Raw genomic sequence first — 10,198 nt, 5'->3', positions numbered from 1 at the left:
GTTGAAAAGCTTAGAATAATTAATCTATTAATGATAAAGTTGAGAGATAAGCCTTGGGTCTTTGCACTACCAAATGCTTGCCATTTAGTAGAAACTTTTATTTGATCCCGAGCAACGTGGAGAGACATCTCCCCTGTAATAACCTGGCATTCAATGTCTTGCTCACAGGCACAAATTGTGAATATGATCTCAATAAATCCCCAGTTCTTGAGATTCACATTTTGGAATCAATCTGGCAACCTCTAAGCTAGCGGTCTAGATTTTGAATCAGACTTCAACCACCTACATTAATTTCTGAGTCAACCGACTGCCGTTTTATTAATGCCAATAAGGGTGCTGTACAATTTGTGCCAGCCTAAAACTGTTTTTGTCACTGACAACATTTGATTTAACATTCTCAGAGACTAAAGACAAAATCCAACAATGAACACGCACGTACCCTTAGAAATCTACCAAAGCCTAACCTTTAGCTGCGGTTATACAGTTAAATCTCCTGCAATGCTCGGGTCCGGACAGGTGATCAAACTGTCAGAAGTGGTTAACTGATGAGGAGAGACAAAAAAGAGCAGTATTATCAAACTTGTCCTGAGGGATTCAAAAGACAAACAAAGAGAGACATGGAGAGTAAAGGAGAGATTTGTGTCAGCTGCTGACCCTGATTCTTGGGCACTCAGGAATGCTTGACTGATCCTAACAGGGCGTAAAAAGCCTAAATGACCCCCTTCGCAAAGCCTGGGGGTCAGAGGTCAGGAGATCATGCATATGCCGCCTCCTCACTGTAGTCAGCATCTTGATCACCACAAAGAACCATCTGAGGATCATATGGGTCTGTCTGTGAGACAGTTTAAATACTGACAGTACAAAATATTATCCAATGTAAATTAAATTTAAACTTCTATAAAAAAAAAACTGCATTGTTTTTTTTTTTAATCCGGTTCCTGTGACTATGAAGGAAACTGACTGTTCAAACACTCACTGACTCACTTCACTAGCTGACAACGGTCATAAACCACTTTCTGTGCTGGTTTATCCACTTAAGGGCCCAATTGTTCAGCTGTGAAAAATGGGTTAGAAATAGCCGAGTGCCAGGATAATTAGTTCAATTTCTTGGATCTATGTCTTTCTGTCTCTCTCGCTGTCCCTTTGTGCTACTATGGTATTGACATGCAAAGTGTTTGCTGAGAAGAGTGTATGATTCTCTGGCTGAGTGTCAGATGGTCTTTCACTCTCCCAGCTGGTCCAAGAGCGTGTAGCCACCTGGTTTCCTTCTTTTCGGTCACGTGAGACCTGTGGAGGGTTGAGGGCTCTTTAAAAATCACTGCTGCGAGTTCCATCTGCTCTGGACCAAACTTCAACAACATCAACATGCCCTTAAGTCTCCTAGCCGATCAGCCGAGACTCCGCTCGCCGAAACATGCTGCGTCTGAACAGAAAAGTGATACGCTGATGTTCTCCAGCTCAGTGAGTGAGAGAACATGGGATGGAAGGAGGGGAAGATGATGACAAGGCCTTCTGCGCCATGCTATTTTAGGCTTTTTTCATCACACACTGCTCTTGATGGGTTTTGTTATTTGTTGAATAAGAAGTAATTCATTGTAGTGAAAATGGGAGTATTGTTGGGAAGTAAAAAACAGTAATATGGAGAAATATTACAATTGTTCTACTTAAGTTTTCTATTTTTTTATTAACATTTTCAGCATCAATGTCACATGATCCTTCTAATATACATTTCAAATATTAAGAAACGCTTAACATTTTTGTGAAAACTGTGATTGTGACAAACACTTATCCACATTATCAATTACTAAACTATAGTATACTAAATGACAGATGAATTTGCACCAAAATATATAGCTATTAATCAGAAAAAGTTGATCATCAGTTCAGACCTGCAATGTTTGGGTGGCGACCCATTAGTTGTGAAACACTAATTTAGACTGTCCTTTCAGTTCCTGTCAAAAGTGAATGTAATTGTGTAAAACTATACTTTCCCTGGCAGTCCAATCATTTGAGATTAAATGTTACAAAATCCATCATTATGAAACACTGGAATTGTAGCATGAGGACTTTTTAGTGCTTCTGCATCTTCCGCTGCAGAATCAGCTGTTTGGTCTTCTGCGCTCAGCTGTTTAAGCGTCACAGTTGATGATATTTTAATAAACTGCGCTCTATGTCATTCACACTGTCTGGCAGATGTAAATGTTTCCTCCCCTTTATCGTACCGAAGGGGTTCAGCGAGGGTCAACTAAGACCCTTGGGAACCTTTAGTTGCTGAGGGTGTGTGTTGGGACATATGGGCACCGTTTAGGATGTGAAACACTGTGAGGAAGTGAGAGGCTGTTATAGTGACTTCATTATTGCTCACTTACGGTTGAATGTATCTGAAGTCTGTTGCGGTCAGTGAATTTTTGAGGTCCGTAAATCTTTGTTTGAAGTGCATTGTTTGAGGATGCCCACAGCAGACTTCTCTGAGGGGTTTCAAGAGATAAAATAATATTGTCAATTCTCTGTTTATATTCCTCATCAGTAGCTTCATTCTGCCCCACGCGTCCCAATGGAGTATAAGATCTAAGAAATCCCCCTCCAGGATGCCTGAATGCTAATTAAAATTGTAAGTGGGTGTGGATGACCTTGATGACAGGCACATCTGGAGAATAGCGCATGAACACATTAATGCAACAGAACTTCAGTCAGTTAGCCAATATCTCTCATGCAAATGTGTTATGTGTGCCATTCTAGAGGTAAAATAAAATTTTTCTCAACAACAGATGGTTATGGGTGATACAGATACAAATCTTGATCTCTTTTGACCATATTTACCATATATTGTGATGTTTTAATACTTAAGATAGCTTAAAAGGGAGGTTAACAGGGTCCATTCCTGTTTTGCAGCATATTTTGAACTCTGTATAAAAAAATCCTATAGTTTCATCTAACTAACACAATACATTGTGAAGTGAGACAAACTAACTAATCTGACAGAACATCTCAGGATTTATCATGTTCATTGCACGTGTTGTTGATGACGCAAAATGATTTCACTTCCTGGGGGATGTCATTACATTGTAAAAAAATAAATAAAAAAAAAGTTTCCAATTGCAAATGTTCTAGTGACTGATCACATCTATATTTTTCAGTTGGCCAAATTAAAATGCTGTGAACTGATGCAATTTAAATCACAGAAATTCAATTCTGCCAACTGAAAATGTTTGATGTGATCATCAAAATTTTCAATTGGTGACCTTTTTTACAGTGTATGGAGCTGCCATTATAGACCCTTTCGCATTTCTGGTTTTCTCAGATCGGAAGTCGTCATAGTTGGGTTAACTTTTATAGCAGTGAATGAGAGAATACATTAAATATATAGTGTCCCCATTTGCTCAAATAGCAAATGAAAAAAACGCAACAATATTGATTTCACAACTTTCAAAAAGAGGGCAAAATAGAGTGAGATTCATAACGGCAGTGAAAAGAGAGAAATTTTATTTTTACCATCACTCCTTTAGACGCTGTATTAGAAACACCCTCACAGCAGCGGTTAGTTGTTTTTTTGTAATTTGATGCCAAAGTAATATAATTCCAACTATTAGTGCTATAAATGTACATACAATCTTTTAAAATCTAAAATACAAAAAGCTTTTCAGGGTTAACAATATTGATGACCGTGTGCCATCACAGTCCGTCCCTGCGTCCCAATTCGCATACTATCCATACTAAATAGTTCTCGAAAATAGATTTAGTATGTCCCAAATCGTAGTATGTTGAAAAGAGTATTCCAAAGATAGCTGGCTGGTTTACTATTTCCGGTCAGAATTTGAAGTGCGGATCGATGGGCACTTTAACGGCTGATAGTGCCCACAACCCATTGCGAGTTGGACGAGGATTCGATTAGAACTACAAGCGCTGATAAAAAGCGTTAAAAAATTACAAACATGATGGATGTGCAAGTCCAACGGTTAAAGGGTTAGTTCACCCAAAAATGAAATTGATGTCATTAACTCCTCACCTTGTTTATTTTCAAACATCATATAAAGATTCAAAAGGTTATGAACGGAGGTCTTACGGGTGTGGAACGACATTAGGGTGAGGAGTTAATGACATAAATCTCCTTTTTGGGTGAACTAACCTTTTAAGTAGAGAGGTTTAGATAAAGGGGTTTGAGTGATCAACTATCAGTATTTAACCTGACAAAAAGATATTTATTCAGCGTTGTCCTCATTATACTTTACCTGCAACAGCATTGTGAACTTTTGTAATGACTTGTTTGGCCATTAAATTTTAAATGTATCATTATATTTAAACTACAAACGCATGAGGAGAGTCTCTGCATTAAAGACCCACACATGGCAAATCAACGTGCAGCTACATTTCTCTCCGATACGGTAGGAAATGAAAGTGAATGTGGAGGTTTTAACTGTGACGAATCTGACGATGATTGACAGGGTAGTTAAACAGTGACGGAATGCTCGTAACTAAGCGACAGAGTCCGTTAAAGATGACGAAGGTAGTATGTTCCAAAGCTTGCATACTTTTCTACTACACACTCAAAAGTATATACTTTTTCTTCACAAAAAGAGTACATACTTTTAGGACGTAGTATAAGTAAGTGAACTGGGACGCAGCATGTGAAAAGGGTCCATTATAAAATGATTTTTTTTAAAGTAACAGAACACATGAAAATGAGGACACAGGAAAATCCTATTAAATGATTAACCATTAAATCATGGCACAAATGTTATCGAAACAGGTAAACCTCTTAAAAATGAGCAGAAATCAGATTTCTGAAGGATAATGTGACACTAAAGACTAAAGTAATGAGTAATAATTAAGAGTAATAATGATGCTTTGCCATCACATACATTTTTTTATATTGTAATAACATATTACAATATTTCATTTTTGACTGTATTTTGATTAAATGAATAAAGCCTTCTTCCAAACATCATACTTTTCAATGGCACAGTGATAGGCTATGAAAATTTTATGTGAAACAGTATATGAATGATCCAACTTTAAAGTCCCCTGTAGTCAACAATTGTATACCTTAAATCTCATCTTTGATCAACAAAATTACATATTTAAGTTTTTTTTGAAAATAAAATGTATTCATGCCTTAAAATAGCTTGAATCTAACTCTACACCCTTACTTAATTTAGTATGTGTAGAATATGCAAATGAGCCCCACCTCCACTCACTCACACCAGCACAGTCTCTTTATTTTCGAACATGAGAGAATAATAAAAATACAATAATGTTCAAACATTTTAAAAAGAAAAAGTAAACATGAAAAAATAGAAAAATAAAATAAAAACAGCATTTTTTTTCACTTTCCAGTATAAACATGCTGCTATCTTACGTATGAAAAAACGTAGTGTTTGTACTACTGTAGTGCACTACTGTAGTAAATGCTGCACAATGGCCAGTGGAAATACTGGTTTAATTCAGTCATATATGTTAAATATATGTATATGAACAGAAGGGCAAGTAAACAACATACACACACACACACACACACACACACACACACACACACACACACACACACACACACACACACACACACACACACACACACGTAGTGTTTTCATGTTTTATGGGGACTTTCCATAGGCGTAACGGTTTTAATACCATACAAACCGTATTTTCTATCCCCCTACACTGCCCCTGGCCCTAAACCTACCCATCACAAGAACACCCCCCCCCCCCCCCACACACACACACACACACACACACACACACGCACACACACACACACACACACACACACACACACACACACACACACACACGTAGTGTTTTCATGTTTTATGGGGACTTTCTATAGGCGTAACGGTTTTAATACCATACAAACCGTATTTTCTATCCCCCTACACTGCCCCTGGCCCTAAACCTACCCATCACAAGAACACCCCCCCCCCCAACACACACACACACACACACACACACACACACACACACACACACACACACACACACACACACACACACACACCTGTAATGAACACTTGGCTGCAGTTTTCACTGATATTTTGCCAACTTGCTATTCCTCTGTTGTCCTCAATATGTCTCTGTCTTCCTCCATCTTTTCCCCCAACTCTTTAGTTCTCTCCTTCATCTCTTCCTCCATTTTCCCTCTCATTCCATCTCATCCTGCTGATTTATGATTTTTACCCACGACTGGAAAGGACACTAGCAGCTTTCACATAATGAAAGGATGGAAAGAGTGTCCATTTGGACCAGAGCCAGCCGAACACTATGAGCTCATCACCATGGTAACCTTCAGAGAGATCCTCACCTTTCCCGAGTCACTTCTGCTGTTTTATGATGTTCATCTCTCTCATTCTCTCTTTGCTCTCTAAATCTGCACTGTCACAGCAGAAGTTAATCTGCACGAAATCAACAAACTACTAAGAAAGCCCTGATCCCTGAACCATAACAAGTGACTGGAGTGGAAAACTTTATTTCTTCATTTCTGTGCCCCTTAAACAACTATTTCAAACAGGTGTCCAGTATCCAATCCAGAAGAATTCAAATAGAAAACACAGAATTTGTGAGAAAAAATACAATAAAATGTGTTTTAAGAAGAAAAAAAAAAATCATAGGGCCCTAAAAATAAATGTTTTGTTAAACTTCTTATACTTAAAAAAAAAGGAAAGGAAAAAATAAACTTGTATAAGTTTTATTTCAATTACACTTAATTAATTTTTTATATTAAAACTGATTTCAGAAAAATAGTCACAGTGTACTGGAATTTTAGGTATTTCTTTTTTACAGGTGTTTTGCATGTATTTTGAACTTCATTGCGAGTAAATGCTGAAAATAACATTAACTAATATTAATAAAAGCTCTGGAAATATTGTTCATTCTTTATTCATGTAACTAGTTAACTAATGTTAAGTATCAAAACGTTATTGTAAAGTGTTACCTTTATATTTTATGGATTTTAAGAGTTTAAAATAATAAAATAAATAAATATTGGATTGAAAATTTAATTGAACACTCAAAAAAATGTACTCTTTGAATAAACATAAAAAAACATGGAAAGTATTTCCACATGATTAACTTGCTTTATTTCAGCATTATGCAATTCTGCTATTCCAATTTAATGTACTTATGTTGGGTCAACTTAATTTATTAAGGTCGATTCAACTTATTTATTATGGTTGGGCACAGCTTAATTTAATAGTGTCAGTTCAACTACTCAAATTTGTTGTAATGTTGTTGTATAACTTAAAATCATTTAGTCATAACTACTAAATGTCATTCCAAAAAGATAAAGTAGGATAGAGAGGGATAGAACTGATGGCCATATTTATTCTATGGGAACTGCATCACATGAATTAGTTTTCTTTATTTCTATAAAAACTATTAGTCAACAACACTTGACCACTTGCTAATTGTAACATGCAGGTAATGATCAAGTAAAGCATTTCCCGTCACAGCTTAACCGTCTACATGATAATGGTAACTTTTAAATGTCAAATATAACATCAAACGTTAACAAGTCTTTCCCTTCACTAAAAAACACATTAAACAGCACTTCATTTCAACATTTACTGTCCTGAGGCATCCCTATGCAAAGCATGCTGGGAAATAGAAATACACTGCCCAGTTCAGTCAGCGCAACATAAATGATTCATATAGTCTCAACACAAATGGTTTAGGTTAACTCAACATTTTACAAATTTTATTTCATTTAAACTAATAAAATTGAGTAAAATGACACTTAAGTAAAAAAACTAAAGATTTGTGTTGTTTCAGCTTATTTTATTTAAATAAACTGAGCAAACAGCTAGAATATTTTTTTTGAGTGAAGTCTAAATTCGATTTATCAATAATGAATGATGTTAATTATTGCTCATGTCAATATGTTAAGCAAACACATCAATATGTTCTTGTTTACCTCTAAAGGTAAATGTCTAAGTGAGTTGGTTTAGTGACTCTTCAAAGTTTGAAAATACAATTTTTAACAGATGTCCATAATATTTTAATTAATTTCACAAAATAATAGCTTAAAGTTTGATATAGGAAATCTCATGAAAGTGATTTCATGTATAAAACAAGAGCAAATGGGTTCATAAAATTAAAATGTAAAGTAATTTTCATACCCAGTGAGATATTTGTTTTAAGCATAAACACTTTATTTTGTTACATTTCTCAGACGACAAGACCTAATTTCTTTATTTTGCATGTCAAGTAAATGTATCTTTATTTAAGGATGTTTAGAATTTGTACTGGAAATCTAAAATCCTGAGGAGGAACATAATTTTTTTGCAGTGCATACAAAAAAAAATTGGTATTAAATTCAGGGCCCAATGAAACCCATATTTTATATTTTTATTGTTTAGCTTATTCTGCTTTAATTTTTCTGGACTTTCATTCATCTATCATCTTCAACACAAATGAAAATATTTTTAATGAAATTGGAAAGAATTCTGTCCCTCCATTGACAGTATAAGCAACTTCCACTTTGGCACTTCAAAAAGTTCAGAGATTGTAAAGCTAATCCACGGGAATCAAGCCCCCCCCCCCCCCCCCCAATTTCTGAAGAGACTCAATCACTTTATAAGACGAACAAAAGTCTAATGGCTTTGGAACAACATTAGGGTGAGTAAATTATGAAAGAATTTTTATTTTTGGGTGAACTGTCCCTTTAAGTGTACTGACCTACTTTTGATTTATTCATCCAAAATTTGACAAATTCTGTGACAATCTGCATTGTAGAGTAAATTCCATTTTTATCAATGGAATCTGCATATCTGTCCATGTTTTCTGCATCGCAGAAATCTTAGGGCCCTAATTTAATGTCATGATATTGAATTTAAGACTTTCTGCTCCAATTTAAGACATTTTGTGGAAGGTCAAATAAAGACTTTTTAAGCTTTTTTTAAGACCCTGATTAGTTCATCTGTATCAATTATAAAGCAAAAGTAGGAAAACCTAAGAATACATCCTAACTACTTAATTTTCTTCGCACACTAATATTTTTAAGGTCAAATAAGGAGAGAAGACAATGCTAGTACATTTCAGGACACTGACAATAGAGATTTTCACATTCAGGCCAACATTTGCCTCCCGGCTCTCTCTCACCGAACCGCTGCTGTTTATTCTACCTCACTGCCTCTTTATTTTCTCATGCCACAACACCTAAACGCCTCACCTGGAGCTGAAGGCTGACAGCACATCACGCTCCCCCACGGGCCTGTGCCCACCGCGAGTCTAAACTTTGCATTCGGTCATGTTTCTGCTGTGCAGACTGCAGCGTTCACATGTTGCACAAGTCCAGTGGAGTTGTGCAACACAGTCAGATCTGACAACAGCTGTCGTGCACCGCAAGGTCACCCTGAGCCCAAACATCCGATATTTTAGCTTATGCGCTGGAAAACAATCCGAGCTGAACAGAAAGACGAACCTTTGAATAAACATGATTAAAGATGCTAAATATTTTTTTACTCTGAGTGCTGGAAGGCAATCATGCTCATACATATTTATAAAGCTGCATTTCCATTTTAATTTCAGAGAAAGAAGCAGAGTGACCTTAACAAGATAAGGAGGAAAACTGAGCAGAATACACTAAACTTGTACTGACCGAGAATGTGTGAGAGAGAAACTGACCTGTGTCTGTCTGATGTAATGACATAACGTAGCATCGTTTCAGTGCTTTTAATGTCCAAATCATTTAACATAAATGTTATTCAAATAATTTTGAAAATCTTCTATTTAAAGGGTTAGTTCACCCAAAAATGAAATTGATGTCATTAATGACTCACCCTAATGTCGTTCCCACCCGTAAGACCTCCGTTCATTTTGGGAACACAGTTTAAGAGATTTAGTCCGAGAGCTTTTCTGTTCCTCCAATGAAAGTGTATGCACACTATTCTGTCCATGTCCAGAGAGTTAATAAAACATCATCAAAGTAGTCCATATGTGACATCAGTTAGTTAATTAGAATCTCTTGAAGCATCGAAAATACATTTTGGTCAAAAAAATAAATACAAAATTACGACTTTATTCAGCATTGTCCTTTCTTACGTGTTTGTTTTCAATCCACAAACAAAGATTTAAACCGTTATGAATCAGTTATGAATCAGTTCATTGATTCATGATTCGGATCACGTGTCAAACTGCTGAAATCACGTGAGATTGGCGATCCGAATCATAAATCAATACGCTGATTCATGACCATTCGACCATCTAT

The 10,198-nt window shown here is 36.1% G+C and overlaps 1 long non-coding RNA gene across 1 annotated transcript in view; it reads right to left on the bottom strand.

Moving 5' to 3' along the window:
- Nucleotides 1-53: 53 nt before the first annotated feature.
- Nucleotides 54-10,198, bottom strand: part of LOC137038757 (uncharacterized) — a 39,572-nt gene continuing 29,427 nt past the window's right edge. Inside the window, exon 4 of the long non-coding RNA XR_010897550.1 lies at nt 54-542. This is a non-coding gene — a long non-coding RNA (uncharacterized lncRNA). The remainder of the gene's footprint in view (nt 543-10,198) is intronic.

Source organism: Pseudorasbora parva, chromosome 13 (genome assembly GCF_024679245.1).
Source record: "Pseudorasbora parva isolate DD20220531a chromosome 13, ASM2467924v1, whole genome shotgun sequence".
NCBI classification, from domain to species: domain Eukaryota; kingdom Metazoa; phylum Chordata; class Actinopteri; order Cypriniformes; family Gobionidae; genus Pseudorasbora; species Pseudorasbora parva.
The sequence above is the reverse complement of the archived record's forward strand: the minus strand, read 5'-3'. Positions and strand labels throughout refer to the sequence as shown.